Raw genomic sequence first — 22,401 nt, forward strand, 5'->3', positions numbered from 1 at the left:
ACTGAGCCTCTTCTCACGGTAAGAGTGACATTTTTGCTAGTCCGGCACGGTGTTATACCAATACAGCCTAACTTAGCATTCTTATTTAGCGTCTCTTTACTACCGGTGTCGCACAGGCAATTTCCATCGTGATGGAGCCTCATCGGGATCACATTTCTCCATCGCGATTGGCTCATTTAGGCAAGCATCGGAAGAGAACCAATCGCGACCGGGAAACGCGATCCCGATAGGGCTTGATCGCGATCGAAAATGCCCCTCGTGACCGGGGTATAACTACAACGGAGAAAAAAATCCAGAACAGACACGAAGACCAGGATGTCACGAGACAAAACAAAGATACGTAGACACAGCGTTTGATTGTGCCTGTTTCATCGTGTAATAAATGCTCGTATTGAACAGTTTTTTTCACTTGAAGTACACCATTTTACCCAGAGTTTCATCCTAAAGTTCTAAACGCACCCATATCGAACCCTTATAACGTGGCTTCATCACCCAATGTTGACGAAGGGAACACATGAAGGCCTCTTTGACAAACCAAGCCATTTAATTATTATGCGCCATCATGCATTGACAGAACGTGCAATGAGCCAAGCAAATGTATCTTCCCGTGACGTACAAACAAGACACATGTTTACAGGAAGATCCAAACGAAATGATCAACAGTGTTTGAATGAGGGACGTTTCAAGCTGGTGGAACCATCACTCTAACAATGGAGCTTGTCGTCGCCCTGACGAAGACCTAACCTAACCTAACCTAACCTAACCTAACCTAACCTAACCTAACCTAACCTTGTGAAAACGTTGGTTCCACGGCGAGGAAAACACCGCTACGCCGTACAACGCCTCTCTCTCCAGACAACCTTAAACCGACTGGACTCTAGACTGTTCTCGGAGTCAAAGGTACTCAGACCATGGCCACATCCGTTACTGCCCCCCCCCCCCCCCCCCAAAAAAAAAAAAAAGAAAAAGGATTCGTGCACTACTAGTACACTACTTGAAGTGCACCAGTTCATCATACGTGCACTCAGTACTCCCTCTCTCCCTCTTGTCTTCTTTCTATTCCCCTTTTCCCTTACCCCCAGTGTAGGGTAGCAAACCGGACGATCGTCTGGTTGACCTCCCTGCCTGTCCTCTCCTTGCTTTCTCTCTCTCTTGGCTCCAGCCTATAAGACATCTCTTGTTTTACCACTGTTTATCACTTACGGCGATGTGCACGATATACACATTGATAAAAATGTAATTTTAAATGAACACTAAAGAGAAAAATATTATTACAGTGGTGCTACAACCCTTCTACAATGGCAAAAAAGCTACTCTTGCCATGGGAAGAGACACAGTAAGTCAGAAAAGACGCGAACGAGGTAAGGCGGCGCCTTGAAGTTCCCGCACCAACTCGCAGTGACGTCATGAATCCAGGGGCGTGTGCTCGGGCCTATAGTTAACGTTTCACCCTTGAGGATGGACTACATCGTGAAAGAAGGTCTATGCATGCCGAATAGTGTTCTGAAATGGCCACAGACTGAGCTTGGAAAGTTTCAAAAATCTTTTGCGGAGTCACAACGGCCAAAATACGAGAAAATACTTCGAAATCCATGACGTCACACACAACATACCAGCGCGCGATTTTCAAAAATGGAACTGTTACCTTCACTTTATCTCCTAATAATCTACCTATTGCCGTAATATTAACGAATATACAGTTTTGAAGGTATGTGTACCTCATCAGTATGAGCTGATTTAGTGTTTCTCTTCATTGTTCCTCTAAACGGAAGTAAGATTCGAGTACAAAGGCGTAAAATAGGAGTTTAGGCAATTCCTTCAATGACGGCACTAAAAAATCAATTTTCGCAGATGGCTCTGTATTGCTCGCTAAATTAGTCTGTGAGAGTTGATTTCTGATGCGTACACGCAAGGCAAAGTTTGCAGATGTCTGTGTACCAGTCGGAATCCCTGATTAGCACTTATCGTCGAAAGGAGCGAAGGAATGTTTGAGATGGGGATAGTACGCTTTCCGCGAGTGCTTGTTCTGTAGTTCGTTTAGATTACCCAGTGGTAAGTGATGCTGTAGACCGCGTTGCCTAACATACTTACGAAACGGATCTTTACGAAGCTTCTCTTAATGGCAGCCCCATAAGTCTGTACTCCTTAATGAGTAATGCGCGCGGCGCAACGAATGCGGGACACTCTAAAACGAGATGTTCAAGGGTCTCACAGGAGCCACAAAACGTACACGACGGGCTGTCCACACGTCCTTGTCGGTATAGGCGTTCGCGCACCAACACACACCCAACCCTTAACTTGTATAACAGTGCTCTAGCACGACGGGGCAGGCCTCGACCACGAACGCGTGGAGGGAACGATCCGTCTGCAACACGCCGGTCTGGGTGCTGCTTTAGGAGGTGTCGGCGTATCAGGAGACGGGCATTTTCAAATGTGCACGAAATGTCAGGGCAGTCACATTCATGGTGTGCACAGCTTGAAGCGAGGCGATCAGCCTCTTCATTTCCAGCGATGCCCACGTGCGAGGGTACCCACTGGGCAATGAGGGACACTCCACAGGAAGTAATTTTGCCGGAAGTTTCTTGGATACTGCACAACAATGGGCTATCGGCACGCAAGAGCATTTCCTCACTGGCAGGCGTTTCGGGGTGCGTCCCTCATGATAGCGATCGGCGTGATCAAGCGCCAAGTTTTGTCAATATGTGCCAACGAATTTTTTTGTATTTATTTCACTTTTGTAACGTCTCTTATGCATTTTTTTTGCAGGATAATGCCACGGTGGACTTTCCTTCAGTGGCTCAAGCGGGGGGGGGGGGGGGGGGGTAGGAGAGTGTAAGGGTGAGGATATCTCGCTGAAAAGGTCAAAGTGGACACCTAAGTGAACGGATCTAGGTGGACAGAGAAAGAGAAGCAAAGATTATCGTAGTCATCATTATCATCATGATTTGTAATACCTTTAGAGAGAGGAGGAAAGGCCGGGAGTTTGCTACCCTACACCGGGGGGGGGGGGGAGGGTCGAGGAGTGAGAAGAGAGACAAAGTCACGCATACAGGATTACATAAGTCACGCTCACTAGACAAGGTAGGTGCAGTCTGCCACCTCAAGTCTGCCACCTCAAGTCTGCCACCTCCTGCCACCTCCGGGTACCGGCCCTGGCGGTGTATTACAGAAGGGGTCTTTAATTTTTACATATGAATTGTCGACGTAGAATGTTGACATTCAATGGTCAGGTAAGCGGTTGTTGCATAGTATGATACATTTAAATAAACAAGCTCTGACACAGGGAATAAAAATAACGCAAGAGCAGAAGATACAAATCTACCTTCGAAATGCTACCGTCGAGCGCATGATGGACTCTCTTCTGCGCGGATTAAAATGGACCACATGCCTCTGCTACCTTGATGACGTCATTGTTTTTTGACCGACGTTTGAGAGCCACCTCCACAGACTCTCAGCTATCTTTGATGTTTTTCGACGAGCTGGCCTACAACTCAATTCTGCAAAATGCCATTTCGGCCACCGCCAAATACGAGTACTTGGTCATTTGGTTGACGCTGCTGGCGTCCAGCCTGATCCTGACAAACTTCGTGCCGTTGGTGAGTTTCCACGTCCGCGTTCTTCTACCGATGTCCAAAGTTTCCTAGGGCTTCGTTCCTATTTTCGGCGATTTATACAGAACTTTGTCGAAATCGCTCGTCATCTCACAGACCTCCTCAAAAGGGACACCACTTTTTCTTGGGGACCCGACCAGGCTGCAGCATTTTCAACGTTTATCAGTCGCCTTATCAATCCACCCGTGTTGGGTCATGTTGATCCGCAAGAAGCCTCCATTGTCTCCCGCTGGGCACCTTCAGCCTATAGATATCCCCAGTGAGCCATTTTCCCTCGTCGGCCTGGACCTCCTTGGCCTATTTCCAACTTCATCCTCGGCCAACAAGTGGGTGGCGGCCCTTGCGATGGACTATACCACGCGTTATGCCATAACGCGGGCCCTCCCTACGAGCTGCGCAACTGATGTGGCTGATTTTATCCTCCATGAAGTAATCCTACATCATGGTACCCCACGTCAGCTACTCACTGATAGAAGCCGCTGTTTTCTTTCTACGGTTGTCGACGACCTTCTTCGCTCTTGCTCAACGTCCCACAAGTTGACGACGACTTACCACCCACATACAAACGGACTTACCGAGCGTCTCAACCGTACACTCACGGACATGCTCTCCATGTACGTGGCTGATGATCACCGGGATTGGGACTGTACCTTACCCTTCGTGAGGTTTGCATACAATTCGTCGCGTCACGATATTACTGGTTATTATCCGTTCTATTTACTATTTGGCCGTGACCCACTCCTGCCTCTTGAAAAACAAAACGATATAGAGGGAAACATTTACTTGTTCAGCGTTTTTAGACACTTAGAGAACAAGTCTCTCGTAAGGAGCACATCCTCTTTTCCGCTGCTGACATCGACAAGCAAGGCAGCGGTAGATCTAAGACAAGCAAGAGATAATTGTGTGTGTGTGTGTGTGTGTCCAAAAGCTTGTGGCATCCAGAATGATGCCGACTACTCCTTCTAGGTTAGCAAACAATAAATATCAAAGTTACGTATATATATATATATATATATATATATATATATATATATATATATATATACAGGTTGTTTCAGCGAACACTTTCAAAATTTATTTAAGGTTGCCTGTGGCAGATAGCCCAATTCTAGTTAATGAGCTGGTCTACTCGAAGAGGCGGACATTACTTGCACAAGAATTTCAAAAGCATAATCGAATCCTTAACAACAATTCACTAATTAAGTTTTTAACTAATTACCTGATCGCCCATATTGCAATTTACAAATTGTAGCTGGGGAGTTCGCAAGGCGGATCACTTGGAATTAATTCTCAGGATGACACCAGTTGCGAGATATTAATTCCCGAACTTTGCGGAGAATTGCATTGGCGTTCCAGTTAATTATTTGCTTGAATGCATAAAGCGACGTTTTGTTAAGATACTAACTGGAACGCCAATGCATTTCTCCGCAAAGTTCGATAATTAATATCTCGAAACTGGTGTCATCCCGAAAATTTGTTCCAAGTGTATCCACCTTGCGAACTCCACGGCTACAATTTGTAAATTGCAATATGGGCCATCAGGTAATTAGTTAAAAACTTAATTAGTGAATTATTGTTAATGATTCGGTTATGCTTTTCAATTTCTTGTGCAAGTAATGTCCGCCTCTTCGAGTAGACCAGCTCATGAACGAAAATTGTGCTATCTTCCACCGGCAACCTTTAAGAATTTTTGAAAGTGTTCGCTGAAACACCCTGTATATATATAGACCGAAGTAGTTCGTCGGTTCTGGTGTAGCGCCACCTATGAAACGCGGTATGGTGCGACGCCTGTCACAGTCCATCTGGTAACAACATATATAGTTCCGCCTGAAGAACCACAACTGTGGGCCGTGTACATTTACGCGCACTTTAGGTGTAAAAAAAAAATCGATATCTCCCACCGTTGTTACACCGTTACGCTTGCGAGTTGCGTGTATAAACCGTACCCTTTGTAACCAACGCGCATGCCCCCTGCGATGATGGCACTGTGTAACCGTAAGAGTAAAGGCAAGACGCACATTCACCAGGCTATCAGCAAGCATCGGCCAAACTTCACAGCCACAGAAAGTTCGTGCGCGGACGTGACAGTCTTTACGAGCCTTCTATCCCGAACATTGTTGGGGCACAACGTGAAAGCGAAGAAGATAAGATTCACAGCGCTGGGTACGTCCCCTGTTGCACACCATCGGTAGTGTCTGCGCAATCCTTTTTCTCTTTCCCTTTTCGAAACCCCGGCACGACGTCAAGATCTGAAAACCGCGCTGTCAAGGGGGCTCCTGGGATGCGGTCGCGACTCGGGTATCGCAGAGACCATATCGCGCGCTAGCGCCACGTCTCCCTGCTCGGGATCCATCCCCCGACCTCGAGGTCGTAATCCGCTTAGCCAGACGCCCGCGCTTCCTGCCATCAGAGTGCACAAAGCAAGGCTTACGCTCTCTATATACCGCGGCCACCCTATGAACTCACTCCTGCGCAAGCTCCCAGGTCTGTATAATCTGCTCCCAATACTCGGTTCCGTGCTCATTAGCGTTTTCTTTATCTTGCCCGGCCGCATGATACGTGGATTTTTTCCGTCGCGGAGTGTCGCTTCGCGCACGCAGTTCTATGGACGCCGATGCGTGCCGATTATGGAAGTCGGTAATCACGTTTATTCTCCTTCGAGTGGCGTACGCGACCGATGAAAGCAAACTGAGCGCAATCTCGCGTTGAAATCACGCGCATGCGCATAGAAAAAGGAATCATGCGCACGCGCATAGAAAAGTTGACAGTCACTTTAGCATACTCTAAAGAGGATGAGGGCGAAAGCCTGCGCGTTCGCGAGACATTCATTAAATTACTCTGTCATTCTCATTTGAATGCGTTGTTACTTCCTATCACTCGTTTTTTCCCGCCAAACGTCGTGGGTTCGAGTGCCTTAATTAACTATATGTTAATTAAGGTAGAGTTCATTGTTCGATATCGAACCGTTAACAGTATCGAACCGACGAGTTTTGTTGAAGGCGCCATGGTGGCACCAACACATGGTGACACTATAAAATTTGTTGCCATGAATTTTGGTGCCACTGAATATTCCTGACTGCCAGCTTTTCGACCCATGAGTCATCTTAATAAGACGCACAAACACAGACGAAGCGGAAGAGATATATGACCGATTTCTATAGACAATGACACGTATTTGCAAGCCACGTGCGGCCGCGACAAAAGGAAATGAAAAAGCCGATGAGAGTGAGTGTGCAGGTGGGGGCTCACGGAAGTCTTTCTGGGCATAAAAACTACAGGCGCCATGCCCTGGTCAGATGGCGCTTCAGCTTTTTTGAGCTTCCTACGAATGCTGCTGCTAGCCGCTTGTACTTCCAAGGAAATGAGACGACACTCTGAACAGTACGTACGCGCGCGCCGGTTTCATGGGATGCTTGAACACGATAAGTGAATCATTGCTCGCTCCACGGCAGCGTTAGAAAACAATTAGTAAAATTAACAAGAGCGCTAAAGCGGACACGGACAAGACTGAACAACACAGGCGCTAGTGTTGTTGAGTCTTGTGCGTGTCCGTCGTCTGCGCTCTACTTGTTTTAGTATATGCCATGAGCCAACTAGCCCAGCAGCGAGCCTTATTAAGCGTTAGAACGCATATTTCACGAGCCTTCACCACCATGTGCCGTAGTAGTGCATGGCACGCGTGGTTGCACTACTTTTGGAGGCTGAGGAAACTCTTTACTCGACATGAATTATGGCTAGGGGGCAGCGTGAACGCGTCACATCTCCTACGAGACATGCTTGCTCCGCTCGTTAGGCTATGGTCTGGCACTGCTGCCAGTGTGGAAAGCTTGAGCGCGTGGTGCGTAGAGTTGTTCACTTTGCTGAAATATTAAGCAAAGCAACAAATGTGCTCGGGACTTCTGCGAGAAAGCTGTGCTGCACGAGTTCCCGTAACATCTATCTACATGATCGGCTGATGCATGCGTAATAAAAACAAATTTGCACCATTTAGGATGTTGGTTTTTCTTACCCCTAAAAGTGTAAAAAAAAAAATATTGCGCATGACAGCAAGCTCTAACTATGCCTTCAGCGAGAGAACCAGTAGTTGAAAACTGTGTGCAATTTCGGATCACCTTTCGCGCTCAGAAATATCTCGCAGAAGAGTTTGACAGTGTGTAACGATGAAAGTTTATTTAAAGCAGCTTTCGTGTCCTCTGTTTACTATGAAATTGCGTTAGCGCTGACAGACACGTACACGTGAAAGGTCACGTGACACACGAAGCGCTCCGCTTCCAGGCATGTGTGTCCTGTACCCCTTTTCTTGCCCGTGTCCGTCATCGGTAAAACAACTTCGCTATATGCAGGAGGTATTGGCGTCACCACCATCGACAGAATGAATCCGTAAGCCCGATGAATCCCTTCCATCTTCATGTATATGAATGACCCGACTCGCCCAAATCTCCACCCTATCTGTTCACTATTTCATGCACTTGTCGTGTCGTCTGTTTTCATGTCTTCATGCTTACTTGCCACAAAATATCACAAAAGAGCTTGATTTGTTCATATTAAGAATTCTATCTTACCCCTTGAGGGTGACGGTGTTAGCCATGGCACAAACACGCCCCATTAAGCGGAATCTTTAGCTGGGAGTACTGGTTTATGAGGGAGGCCATGATCGCGGACTCCGATTAACTTTGAGCACCTAGTACTCCTAATCGTGCGCAACAAACCAAGTATAAGAGCTAGGCGTACTAGAGTTCCTCGCTGGAACCTGTCACGCGTTTTACACGCGTAATCAATGTAAAGATGCGCATTTTCACGTTGAAATGGCCGGTGTTCCTTTTTTTACTCTTCCGTAACGGCAAGATACGTGCCAGTCTGTTTATTATATTTATCGTGATGCCAATGGTAACGTCAGTCGGAGAAAAAAAATTGCATGACCTAACTCTAGGTAACTGCGGCGCCAAGCGTCCTATCATGGAATGTTTACCAAGGTGCCTGGCGCATAAGTTTCTTTTTCCTTCATAAACATTTTATTTCGCATTTATTTTATTACATATCAAAGTACACAAAAAGAGGTCCTATAGCTCATGCCTACAGAGCCTATACATATAAATTTGATATGTTTGAAATTATAAAACCAAGAACAACATCATAAGCACGTTAAGTAAACGCGCTTTCAAACACAGGAAAAACGTAAACTAAAAAAAAGAAGGAAGAACACATATTGCGCTTAAGAGTTCATTTGTAACCCATAACAAATACCGCGTTGCGAGTACTATAATATTACAAGCACTACAACATGCTTACAGCCCTTGTGCATGTTATTACGATCGTTGTTATCTTCGGACCTTGCTAAACCTAATCAAAACATCGAAGCACGCGTGGCTGTTAGCGCTTACTTCAGCTAAAAGCACGGCTTCTACCTTTAGAATCGAAAAACGTGTACCTTCATGAATAAAGAGTGCTCACAGTGTTCGCCTGCACACGAACTCACGCACAGAGTTGCGTGACTGAGCGACCTTCGTCATTTGCGCAATCACGCCTTATATGCCTGCGACAACCATGGAGGATTCAGTCACCTGTGCACAATTTCTGCCAGGTTCAATCACCATGATATTTCGCTCGCGTCAAGCTTGCGAGTAGACTCGATTAGCTCCCCACCTATAACCTAACTGCGCGGTCTCATTTCCTCGATCGGCACAATAGTTGTCCACGTTTTGTAGCATTTCTCAACGGTGCCGTTCCTATGTTTACTCATTTACACAACGACACAGGAAGCATCCATTAAACTCAGCAGCAGCGCTCAGTCATTGGTTGAAGAGCTGCCTTCTGTACGGAACAAGCGCGAGCAGTTTGCACGAGTAGTGACAATGGTCGGGAATCTTGCGATGGCGCATATAGACTTGACAAGCGTGGAGGGCGTCATTGTTGGTAAGGAGCACTTGGGAATGTTTAAAGCTCAGTAACACACGCATCACTTTTGTGTCCGCTTACTTGTCCCCGTATGCACTTAACTGCACATACACGCATTCGTAAGCATACTAACTGATTGGGAATTTGCGATGACGCATACACGACACGCATAAAAAAGTGGACCGACTTGTGCACCGCGACTTGATTCGAAGACCGTATTCGTCACTGTCGCAGAGGGGCTACTCTGCTTCCTGGGCTCGAGTTCGCTCGATAAATAGCTCGTGGCGTTCATTTCACACGGTATAGTCTTAGTGATTGTTTTACATTGCTTTGTTTTACATTCATTCACTTGTCATCATATTCTTTATTTACTTTGTATTTCCTTCTTACTTCCATTCTTCCTACCTTCAACATCTGCTTCAACCCTCTCCTTGCTAATTAGTAGGCAGACGTTGTGGTCCTTTCAGGTGGCAGTTGCCAGCCTGTTTCCGCTCTTATTAACGCTAAATCCTTATATGTGTCATCGTTCCGTGACCTTCAACGTCCTTGAGCGAGGACCACGTCGTCGAAGCGAAATCGTACACGATGACGACTCGGTGTAGTAATTCATTTACTACACCGACACGGCGTCGTGTCTTACCTGTATGCAAACGCTCACGCAACAATTTTGATGGTGCGCGGGTCACCGTCGTCATCGTGTTAATTAAGATAGAGTTAATTCGGGCATTCGAACTCACGACCTTCGATGGTAGTCGGACCCTCGAGCTTTGGTGTTAATTAGGACGAGGTTAGTTAAGGCACAGTTAATTAAGGTAGAGTCAATTAAGGCACTCGAGCCCGCAAACTTTGGTCGGGAAAAACAAATAATACGAAGTAGCAACGCATCCGAATGACAATGTCAAGTAATTTAACGAATGTCTCTTGAGCGCGGAGGCTTTGCCTTCACCCTCGTTGGCGTATGCTAAAGTGACTGTCAATTTTTTCGCTCTCTATCCATCGTATATACGTTTTCATATCGAATACTGCTCCTAATAATAACAATATCCTGATCGCGTTTCTACCAGTGCACCGTCACCGTACAACCTGACAATGCAGCTCAGTATCGCGTCGTTTCAGTACGTCTCTCACCGACTGCGCAGCCTCTGTATCGTTCCGTATATTTTCGCTTTTCGACTCCTGCGCGTGCGCTGCTTGGTGATCAAAATTGGTAGCGCCTACGTAGTAATAAAAATTAAAAACAAAAGGTAATTCTTAGCGCCGTGTACACGAAAATATAACATTCCATTGAAACAAAGAATAGGAAGCGCATAGCAAAACTTGTTTAGAAAAAAAAAAGAAGAGAAATGCAATTTTCGGCGAGTCATCTTCCCAGCTCGTTAAGGGTGCTTCTGCCCTCATAAGGGACACGACGATGCTTCAGAAGCAAAAACGTAGCGCCCACCACGAAAGGAGCAAAAAAAAAAAAAAAGTGATAAAGAATAAAAAGTAAGGAAGTTTCTTTTTTTTTTTCTTTCAACGATGACAAGATTACACATCGGCGGGCCCTCCTTTGGCTCCTTTGTACAGCTGGCAGTAATTTTGCAAAGAACGAATCATTAGGGAGAAGCGATGGGTGGAGAGGAGGTTGGGCCGCGGGATTGGGGAAGTGTGCCGGGCGGTTAAAGACGTTGAGTATAGCGTACTAGTTGCCCGCAAAACTTAAACGAAAAGTGATAAGAAAAGGAGGCCTGAAGCAGCTTAGCAGTGTCGTAAAGTGGTATGTAACAAGATAAAGTTTGATCCTGTTTCAAAATTTTTTTATACTGCTCGTGTTTCTTTTTTTACCATTTTTTTTTCTGTACCGATGAAAGGTTCACATTCCACACAGTGCTCCAGCACTGTTTTGTAGTTGTTTTTTATTCACCACAACCGGGCTCCTGGACGCGCTTGCGCAATTCATTATCGTGCTCTTCAGGCGGGCTATCCAGTTTCGGTTAAACATTTTATTGGCTCAATATCCGTGAGTACGAAAAGCAAGATGGAACCGGTAACAATAATCGCATAAACCTCTCATTGAAGAGTGCGCTGGATCTATTAAATTCGGGCTGTGAAGAGGCACCAGAGCGAAGAACTCTCTCTACCCCCCCCCCCCCCCCCCTCCTTTTCTGTCCCCAAAAAGTTGGAGACGGAATTTAATGAAGGAAACTAATAAATGACGACTAAATGTTGTGGAGGTAGACAAAGGAAGCTTCGTTGCAAAAATATAAAAAAAAAGAAAAAAAAAGTGCAGCAGAAACAGGCGGCAGAGGCAGTTATGGGTGTGCAATAGCTCTTCGTTGAGCTCGAAATATTTGGGAGACGATACGACCGGAACAAATCAGGTTTTATAAGAACCACGATCTAATGCTCAGTGCAGTAACGTCGACAATGGAAAACGGTGTTTTAGCTTCAGCAAGCTTATCAGCGCGGGTGTCCGTTTCGTCTGGCTGCAGATTACGTAACCCGCCGTGTCGCACTAAAAACAGCACATCATCAGCATGATCCCACTTGTTGGGAGCTGGATGCGACTGCGCGGGAATTTTGCAGTTCGAGTGCCTATGCGAAGGAAACTGAGGATGGCGTTACACGAAATTTTTGTTACGTAAGAGTGCGCAGCTAAACGTATGCGTGCTTGCACAATCGGTTCTGGGAAGTTTATTTCGCCGATTCTGTGGGCGGTGCTACCTTTGGCGACCTTGGGTAGAACGTTCTCCGAGGTAAATGCTATTTTAACGGTATGCTGCTACATACCAGGTCGTCGTCACGGCTGTGGACGCTGCCAAACGTAGAACTTCTGGCAGACCGTTACGGTCGGGTCGTGTGCGTGCTTATCCCCCCCCCCCCCCCCCTTTCTGTAATATGAAACCGCGTAAGACGCTTTTGCGGGGGCAAAGGCGTGGTGAAAGGCTCTCCTTCAGCCGAAGCTTTTAACGTAAACGGGAGTTAATTAAATTGGGAGGTTTAACACCTCGAAACTACGCAGTGGTTTAAGAGGGAGGCCGCAGTGAAGGGTCTGGATTAATTTTGACCACCTATAGGATTCTTCAACGTTCACATACGTAAATTTATGTACACGAAAGTTTTCTCGCATTTAGCCTCCATATAAATGTGCCAGATACCATCCTTGCAGATATAAACCCCGTTTTTGCATACAGAAGGCAATTCGGCCACGCGACGCGATTACCACATGACCGCTTCAACCGCGCACGCAGGCACATCAACATCGTTGTAAGACCCGTGACGCCAAGAATGCGCATTATTTTCTCACTTGTGCTTTAAAAGCCGCCTTCTAGAGTATGAAGATCAGGTGTCATGACTACATTAACAGAATAGCGTTTTTTTTTGTCACTTCTATATGTTTTCGCATCGTTGCACATGTTTTTAGTGATTCGTCAAAATCTGTTCTTCTGTAGTAAATTCGAAAAAGTGCGCCACAGACAGGACACCGGCAAATAAACAGGTTAAAGACATGGTAAATCAAACATGGCGCATCTTTACTTGTTTCTTTGCCTGTCTTCAGTCTGCAACACGCTTTTGAAAGTATACAATAGATTAAGACTTCGGCCCAGTTCACACCCAGTTAGGTTACACTTCTGTGCTATTCTGTAACTCGCCTCCTATAAACTGTAACTCGCCTCCTATAAACTGAATTGCACCGTTTTGATCACGCCGTATGATGACCGCGCCTTAAAAGAATTGCTGTTTTCCTAGTCTATTCAAAGAGTGCTTGTACGAGATACGGTTTCTAAACGCGCTTCCGGGGTTAGAAAAACTTACTTTGTCGCTGCTTACACACCACTTCGTTGCTTTATGTTTCTCTGCCTTCAGGACTGGCAAGTCTTCGGTGACATCGCGATGACACACGAACCACACACGAACCAGAATTCCGCTCGCTTCGTTCTTACAGAGTTATCTACGCAGAGCGCATACAAGGCCAAGCCACACACACACAAAAAGGAACATGCACACTCGCGGGTGCTGTGCGCATAAGATCATGAATCACTAACTTGCCCGAAACGCTAGCATTCTTACAGAGACAAAATATGCGGGCGATTTTATATTCGTCGACCGTTCCAGTCAACGACACTCGCAAAGCAACACCCGCCGGAACGGAAGAAGAAATTTTCGGCAACTTCGCCTATACGCGCTCCCCTCAGAATTCCTCGCCAAACACCAAGACGCGTATACTTCGAGACAGCCTTGAAGCCCGCAAAGTGCGTAAAATTAAAACTATAGACGGCGCGAGGTGGCGCCTCAAGGCATCCGCGACAGGTCCATTGTCCACAGGCCATTCCATCGTCGAGGAACTTTCGAGTGACGACACAATGGAAGCTTATTATTCGCCCCTGCTGCGTGACGTGCTCGAGCCATCCTTCATACGGCGCCTCTAGCAGCTCGCGATGGCGGCGAGGCGACCATTCATTTGTCCGGTGAAGGACCAACGTCGACGGCAGAACGCGACGCGGAACCTCACTCGTCCAAAAAAAAAAGCGAGTCGCCAAAACTATTTTCAGGTAAAAGCAGCTGCGGCACGAACAACGAGGAATAATGCGGCGCTTGTATATAGAGACCCTTGGATACTGGCTCGTATGCTATACTTAAGTAATACTGTGCAGCATTTGCCAAGCGACGCATGGCGCCAGGCCCGAAAGGCTGCAGATCGCCCTTGATCCTAGACCACTTGTCTCATCGAACACGCGCAACCCTGTTTCGTTTCTATGTGCGAGTGAGGGACAGGCGTGTCTGCAATATCGTAATTAAAAAAAGGAAATAAATTGTGCTGTTTTTACGTGCCGAAACCATGATTTGATGATGAGGCACGCCGTAGTGGGGGTTTCCGGAAATTTCTTGGTTCCGAAAATCACCTGGTTTCAAAATTAATCAATTAACGAACGATTCGCCTGTCCTTATAACGTTTAAAAATGATCAGAGATTGACAGAATACAAGGACCGACTGAACCCAGTACACAACACATTAACAACGGAGATACTATAATGTGGGGGATTAGACGTGCATGAAATGATGTGTTAATAATCCGCCGGGGTGGCTCAGTCAGCTAAGGCGTTGCGCTGCTGAGAACGAGGTCGCGGGATCGAATCCCGGCCCCGGCGGCCGCATTTCGATGGAGGTGAAATGCAAAAACGCTCGTGTGCTTGCGTTGTAGTGTAGTTAAAGCACCCCAGGTGGTCAAAATTAATCTGGAGCCCTCCACTATACGGCGTGCCTCATAATCAGAACTGGTTTTGGCATGTAAAACCTCAGAAAGAAGAAGAAGAATGATGTGTTGATAATAAAATGACGTGCGCTAATGAGAAAAATGCGCATATCGTTATGTGGTCACGCCAGTTACCTGCTTTTGACGCGTGTATAAGATGATGCCACGATAATAAAATGGCACGTGACGTTGAGATGAACGTGCACACGGTCAAGTCATCACGTGAATGATCTGTGAAGAAACTATGCGCTCCACTTAACTTCTCATTTATGCTGAATAACACTGCACGCTTTTCAGCCAAAGCGAGCAATAAGCGCGAGAGGAAGGGAGGGTCACGTGGGGGCCCTCCTTCGGTGAACAGCGTGACACATGGTCGTGATGCAGACTGTCGCGTATAAGAATTACGGACACGTCAAAAGAAAGAGGGCGGACGAAGAGCGGTGGGAAAGGCTTAGAAGAGGTTCGTCGGATTGAGTCTCATACGAGAGCAGCAAATCCTGGACTTATACGCCAGGACTTTGGCGCTCGCGATAAATCTCCGTCAAGAGTGGCGCTACTTGGAAAGAGCGCGCGCGCGCCATATATCGCGAGCAGGAGCACTCGAGCGAAGAAGCAGAAGAAAGAAAGAAAGCCGGGCGAGTGAGCAATGGTCTCGCTGCAAGGCCTGCATGCGAAGAAGTAAACAGCATCAACATGCATCGCGCAGCGTCGGCGAGATGGCCTGGCCGATCTATAGCCGGTGACGTCACGTGGAGAAGGAGAGAGAACGTTGGGCATTTTAGCCCCCGGGAGAGGCACCAGTAATCTTCGATAGTGTGGGAGGCTTGTTTTATTTTTCTTCATCGTTCATGCGCACAGGACTCGGCCCTTACCTATTCGGGTGTTGCCAATGCGAATATTAAAATACCCTTGCAATATCGCTTGGGAGGTGTACGCGCAGAAATGGGATGCGAGCCCTGCGTTGAAGGTTTAGCGTGTAAGAGAAACACTAGGGCGATGGTATGACGTCGTTGTGGAGGATTCGGGATTAATTTTCACCACCCGGAGTCATTTAACGTGCGCCCATGCGAAGCACGATACACGACCGTTTTCACCGAATCACTGGGACACTCCAGTGGTACGATCACGGTGTCGACGGCGCATGCGTCGCCCTCGCGTGGAGGGGTTAGAAGATTTCCAGAGACGCGAGGGACGCGCAGCGGGTTTGACGTCAAAAAAATGTTGCAGTGGCTTAGCTCGGCTATGCCAGGATATACGTAGCGTTAGCAAAGGTTCAGCTGATTATTCTTAGCTTTCCTGGTTGTCTAGATTGTCAAGGATTAGCTTGATTGTCATGCTTACTGCTGCTCCAATGACACACACAAACGCCAGTCAGAAGCGCAGCGGCTCCAGCGCAGTGTCAGACGGCGACTGCACAGCGAGCGCGCGCCGGCGCCAGTGCGTCTACCACGGCTACGACGTCACTCCTCTGGAATGCGCAGACCGGCGGCGGTGAGTCGCGCACGGCGGCGGCGGAGTGCGCCAGAGGTGCCGGCTCCGGTGGCTCCGGTGCGCAAGCCGAGTGACATCACTGATCCTTGCACATGCGCAGCACGGCTCTTGATGTGCCGCGCGACACGGGCTTGGCTAGGCCAGTGTAGCTAACGCTACAAAAACGACGAAGCGAAATGGGCCCACCGGCACGCTCTGTTCCATCGGCTCTGCCGCTGAGCCAGAGGCCTGCGTTATGCCTTCTCCTACTGGCATGAGCGTTGTGCAGAGAAACACCATGGCGTTTCCGGTGAGCAGCTGTTTTCATACCACACCGAGGTGCAGACCGTGGTTTGTGCCGAACGGACAGTTAATAACTCCAAGGTTACGAAAACCGTAGGATTTCCATCGTTCGCAACTCGCGCACCAACAAGGTGAGACACCTGCAACGACGCAGGCGGTGCTCCTCCTTACGCCAGCGTTGTGAGACGCCCGGTGGCTGCCATGTCACTGTTTCTACCGCGCAGCAGCAGTTTGCCTCGCATGCTGCGTCCCAACAATCATGGTAAATACCGTAAATCATGATAAGAGTGTTTCCTTCGCCTACCAGAATACCAATTATTCATTCTAGGCATAGTAGCCGTACGGCACGTCTCTCCTTAGTGATAGTGAGTTCTATGTGAGAGCGCCAATTAAGTTTGTAAAGATGAAAAATGACTTTTTGATCGTATACTACAAACCTGCGTACATGAACGGAAAGAGGAAGGATGAGGAGTGCACGTTTATTTACATATAAATGACAAGGGAAGATGACCAAGCCCCACGTCATCTGTACAGAGGCGCACGTTCAAGGACCCCAGGTGGACAAAATTATTCCAGGTTAAACCTGCAAATGCATAGCCTTCGAGATCTGTTTTGTTGCTCAGAGGCAATGGTCACTGCGCATAAATTTGGACACCACAAATAAAAAATATAGTGAGAGTGAAGCAGGTACGTGTGATGAGGTGTCCAAACAAAGCCGAAGGCGTAAAGACGAACGGTCGCGCAGGAAACGCTGTATACAGCTTTTGCCTGCTGTCGCAGTATAAGTTCCAACCGAAAGCAGCTATCTACTAAATAAACCTTCCGGCATTGATAGCCCTGCAACCGGAAACGATTTCCCGCTTACATTAAAATATTTCCCATCGACAGTATATATTTCCGAGTCCTAGAAACCGCGTTAGGGCTGAATATATTTTGACAGCCAGAGGGACAAGTAAGAAGCCAAGATGGACCTCGATGTCACTTTGAAAAGACGGTTATATATGACGTCCATATGTATGTAAGAAACGGTATGAAAAAAAAAAGAAAAAAAAAGACGCGAGCGTCACGTTCAAAGTGCGATGGCTACTGTAGCAGTAGCTCCCATTTATGGGGGGTTTGAGTTGCCCTATTTGTGTTTTAGCTCCGCGACAGCCGCCCGAGGTACTCGATGGAAATGCGAGTCGCCGCGGCATTTCGGAAGTTCGGCTTCGCTTTCGCTCAGTCCGTCTGACACAGTCTTTTCGGCCGTGTCACATAGACTGACCAAAAGCGTTCAAGAAGAACTCACATATGGAATATAAAAAATTCGAAAATGGTTCTATATGCAAAAGAGGCAAAGCAGAAAAAAATGTCGACGAGCTATATAGAATGAAACTAGCAGAGATAAAAAAGTGACTGAGTAAGTGAGTCAGTGATAGATAGATAGATAGATAGATAGATAGATAGACAGATAGATGGATAGATAGGTAGATACTTTGTTTCCCATTGGTTTGATTGGGACAAAGCTCTTAGCCTAGTGCCCCCCCCCCCTTCCCTGAATGAGGCAGAAAAAGAAAATGTCGATCAAGTTTGACGCAAGAGTGTAAACGTATATTCGGTGCACCGCTAATACCCTACAGCGCTGAAGTTCCTGCACCTATAGGCTGGGCTGACGTAACAATTCTCTTGCAGTTATTTTCTTCTCGGTGCTTTGTGGCCCGAACGGCACTCCGCCTATTCGTTAACGTCCAACTCAGCCAGTCGTGGGCGATGGAAGACACCAAAGTAACAGCATCCGAACGTAAATGATTCTGGAATTAAACCAAATTTGACGTCATCTAATTAGAAACGCGATGATACTGCGTCACGCAGTCTACTGCATAGCTTTGCATCCATGCAGAACGGAGGGGGACGGAGTCGCAAAGTCGCGCAGTGAACTTACTAAGGGATGCGTGCTGAACTAAGAACTACTTACAAAGAACGCACTGATTGCAATAGCGCGCATTCGGTTTTCATTTTTCTCGATTCATTTTCAATTTTCCGAGGATAATTGCATGGCGGTGCTCGTAAGTAACGCCAACTCTATCTTGCCACATGAAAGAAAGACATGAACGCGTGAGCCGTCGTCATACAGCTGAAAGATCCATGAGCACGCAAAGAGTTCGCAGCGCTCCGACAGAGCATAGAGTGTAGCGCAAGAGGAGTGAATAAATGCAACTCAGAAAAAAAAAATTAAGAGTCAGCTCACACTACAACATGAACATAGGGCCCCTGTGAAACACGGGCCAGCGAATGACGTAACATGCAGATTGTACCCAAAACATTGGAGGACGCTTAAGCTTCGCTTTTAAGAGTGGAACACGATAGCATTCAAAGCTCCCTGATTGCTTCTCAAGCTTCCCGACAACTGCAGCTTAAGCAACCGTAATGGTTAGCGGGAAACACTGGTGGCGAACGCTATGCACGAAGGCGAGCTTTGTGGTAGAAAGGCGGCCTGTTGCGTGGGGCGATCCCAGATGTATTGCACAACCGCGCCAAAAAAAATTGCATAATTTTCTGGTTTCCGTTTTTGTTTCGTACTTCTAATATTTCAATCTGAGAAGATTTAACATAAAAGGCATGCGCTGTAGGTGTTTTGTTTCATGGCATTTGTTTGTAGATTGTCATTCTCAAAATTCCGAGGAATAGCTTTACCAAGAATGCAGGACAAGGTATGAGCAACATTAGGGATAGAATGGTGTGGCAATACAACCCGCATATACCGCATGCCATATAAGAAGGCGTGGTTTCATATACATGTACCTAAATATATTCGGACGGACTGCGTGGTTGAGGATGATTTTCTCCGCCACCCGCCGACATCGCACGCCGACGCCGGTTGCCGAAGCCGGATTTTATGCGACACGGGGCCCTTAACGCTGTTGCGTTAGATGTGCGTAGTAGTTGCACTCAAATTTAGGTGCACGTTAGAGAAACCCAGCCAGTCAAAATTAATGCGGAGTCCTCCACTACGGACTCTCTCGCAACCCACTGTTCCTGTTTCGGGACCTTAAACCCCACAGTTTGTTTTAATGCCGTTCAATATACTAGCGTATATCGGGAGCAGGCGATGATTAGCGTGGTTATTCAACAGCGCAGTCTAACCACGATGAATTCGCTTGAAGCCGGATACTTCGTCGGGACTTTATGTTATCGCGGAGGGGCTAAATTCTTTCGAGCACACCTCGAGCTCTGAAAACAAACCGCGGGAGTCGCGAGAAGCTCGGCATTATTTTCTGCCTAGCGTTGCTCTGACCGCCGCTGCAGTAATCGCAGCTCCGGCTCTGGGCTGCGTAGTTTTGAGGAGGCGGAGTCCAAACCAATATTATTTCGTCCAATAGAGCCATCCTGCTGACGACAGCGCGTTTAAGAATTGCTTTTCGGCGAGTTCGCGGCGAAAAAAAAAACAATGAACAATAAGAAAGAAAGAGAGGTCTGGCTTTGTTGAAGAAAAGGAATCGACGGTGCTGACACCGTACTCTTTGAAGGGTCTGAGTATAGGCTTGACATTTTCAGTGATTTCGCAACGTCGACAACTCAACCGAAAAAAAAAAAGTGATGATGGAACTCGTTGGAATTGCAAAACGCGCTGTCCATCCAGCGAGTGTACTTCCGGAGGCACTGCTGGGACGACCGTAGAACAGCATGAAAGGCTCGAGCGATGAAACATATTTTCCGGCGCAGTTGGCTGCAAGTCAGTAATCTTCTACGAAAGGAAGTTTCAGCTGCGCTATGCGATGCACCTCGCTTACGCATGGTACAGCAACGTAACGCACAAAATTATGAAAATTATGACATTGAGCCTCTGTTAGCTAGCAGATAATTAGATCTACAAAACTATCGGCTTCCGCTATGCATAAAAAAAAGAAAAAAAAAAAGAAACAAGAATAAGAAGGGATTGTGTTCTTACCAGTACATCATTTGTCAGAACCATAAATTGACTCCAAAATCTCGCTGTTGTAATGATGAAATATGAGTATTAATAAAATCGCAAAAAAAAAGGTTACAATGGTTGAAAAAAAAAAACTTTTCTTTGTGGTGTCATCGTCTGTCTCGCGCTGTTAGGAGGCATTATTAGGAGGGCAGACTACAATTTTGCTATTGATATAGAGGTATAAGGTGCAGGAATCCTCTCATTAGGCTTAATAAGCTTAGGTTTAATGAGAACCTTTATTAGTTTTACCAGTACGTGTATATGGAAAGAGGATCTAGGTTCCCAGCTCTGTCAGGGAGGCAGCCGCGCAGTGCAGCCGGCCAGGAAATGAACGTTGTAAGCTAATAAATACGCTCTGCTCTCTTTCTCTATCATCAGAGAGCTGATGGACCTATGAAAGTGAAAAGAACAAGTTGTAGTTTAATAATTTGGTGACTCCTGTGAGCTCTACTTCAGCTTGTGCCCTAATTATCTTCCAACAATGATAAAACTGAGTCAATAGAAAAGAAGTTGAAGCTGCGACTTCGGCATTTTGGTTTTGGTTTGTTATGTTTTTTGTTATATAGCTGGTTTGTTATACCTTTCATCTTTCATCATCACATTCTAACTTGTATGTTGCAGCCATATCTTTAATCTGAGATGGTGTATTAGTTCTGTCATTCTAACATAGCGGTACCTTTACATTAACACTCTTGTAATAATATATTGCATTGTTTATATTCTCTTTACTGTACTGTGTGTTCTAGTTTATTCTATGAGATGTGTCATCTTGCACTTTCTTTCCTCCCCTTCTTCCTATCTTCCATTTCTATGTTTCTATCTCCTCCTTTCTAAAGAGTAGGCAGGCGTTGTGCCCCTTCCGGTGGCAGTTACCAGCCTTGCTCCTCGCTTTCTCTTTCATGTCAAATGTATATGTTTTCAAATCAATAATAATAATAATAATAATAATAATAATAATAATAATAATAATAATAATAATAATAATAATAATAATAATAATAATAATAATAATAATAATAATAATAATAATAATAATAATAATAATAATCAATCAATCAATCGTTTATTTATCGTGCCCAGGAACAACCGTGAGGTCTGGGTGCTGGCACACGTATACATAGAAAAAGAAATACAGCAGGGGAGTATCAGTGGAGAAAAAAAACAATTAATAAAAATAACAATCTTGAAAAGTGTACATACATGTAATCGAAGGCGCAAAATGCATACATAAATAAAATGGAGAAGGGAAGTTGAACAATATGTGAAACTAAGACACAACAACGGAAATCTCAGAGCAGAACAAAAACATAGAGTTGAGAAAAATATCAGCAGGGGACAATATCAGCAAATACAACAGGGGAATATCAGTAAAAAAACAATAAATAAAAAATTAACAATCTTGAAAAGAAAAGTGTACATACATGCAACCAAAGGCGCAAAATGCATACATAATAAAAAGGAGGAGAAGGGAAGTTGAACAATATGTGAAACTAAGACACAACAACGGAAAGCTGAGAGCAGAACAAAGACAAAGAGTTGTGAAAAATATCAAGGTCATGAAAGTGGGCGTTATAGAGACTCTGTATTCTATGGACGGTTGAGTGTTGGTGGTGACAGGCAGCAACATGGAAAGGTCTGTGTTCTCTGGTGATTTTGCGCGGAATACGAAATGTGATACAACTGAGGAGTTCGGGGCACATGAGGATACCGTGAAGGAGTTTGAAAAGGAAAATCAGGTCAGCACGATTACGTCGGCAGTGAAGTAAGGGCAATGACAATAATCCAACAGTGCTAGAGCAGGGCCCAGATAATAATAATAATAATAATAATAATAATAATAATAATAATAATAATAATAATAATAATAATAATAATAATAATAATAATAATAATAATAATAATAATAATAATAATAATAATAATAATTGTTCGCACA

The 22,401-nt window shown here is 45.8% G+C and overlaps 1 protein-coding gene across 3 annotated transcripts in view; it reads right to left on the reverse strand.

Moving 5' to 3' along the window:
• Positions 1–22,401, reverse strand: part of LOC119460887 (suppressor of lurcher protein 1) — a 485,454-nt gene that overhangs the window by 30,611 nt on the left and 432,442 nt on the right. The gene's annotated exons all lie outside the window — the stretch shown is intronic.

The sequence above is a fragment of the Dermacentor silvarum genome, chromosome 8 (assembly GCF_013339745.2).
Source record: "Dermacentor silvarum isolate Dsil-2018 chromosome 8, BIME_Dsil_1.4, whole genome shotgun sequence".
Classification (NCBI taxonomy): domain Eukaryota; kingdom Metazoa; phylum Arthropoda; class Arachnida; order Ixodida; family Ixodidae; genus Dermacentor; species Dermacentor silvarum.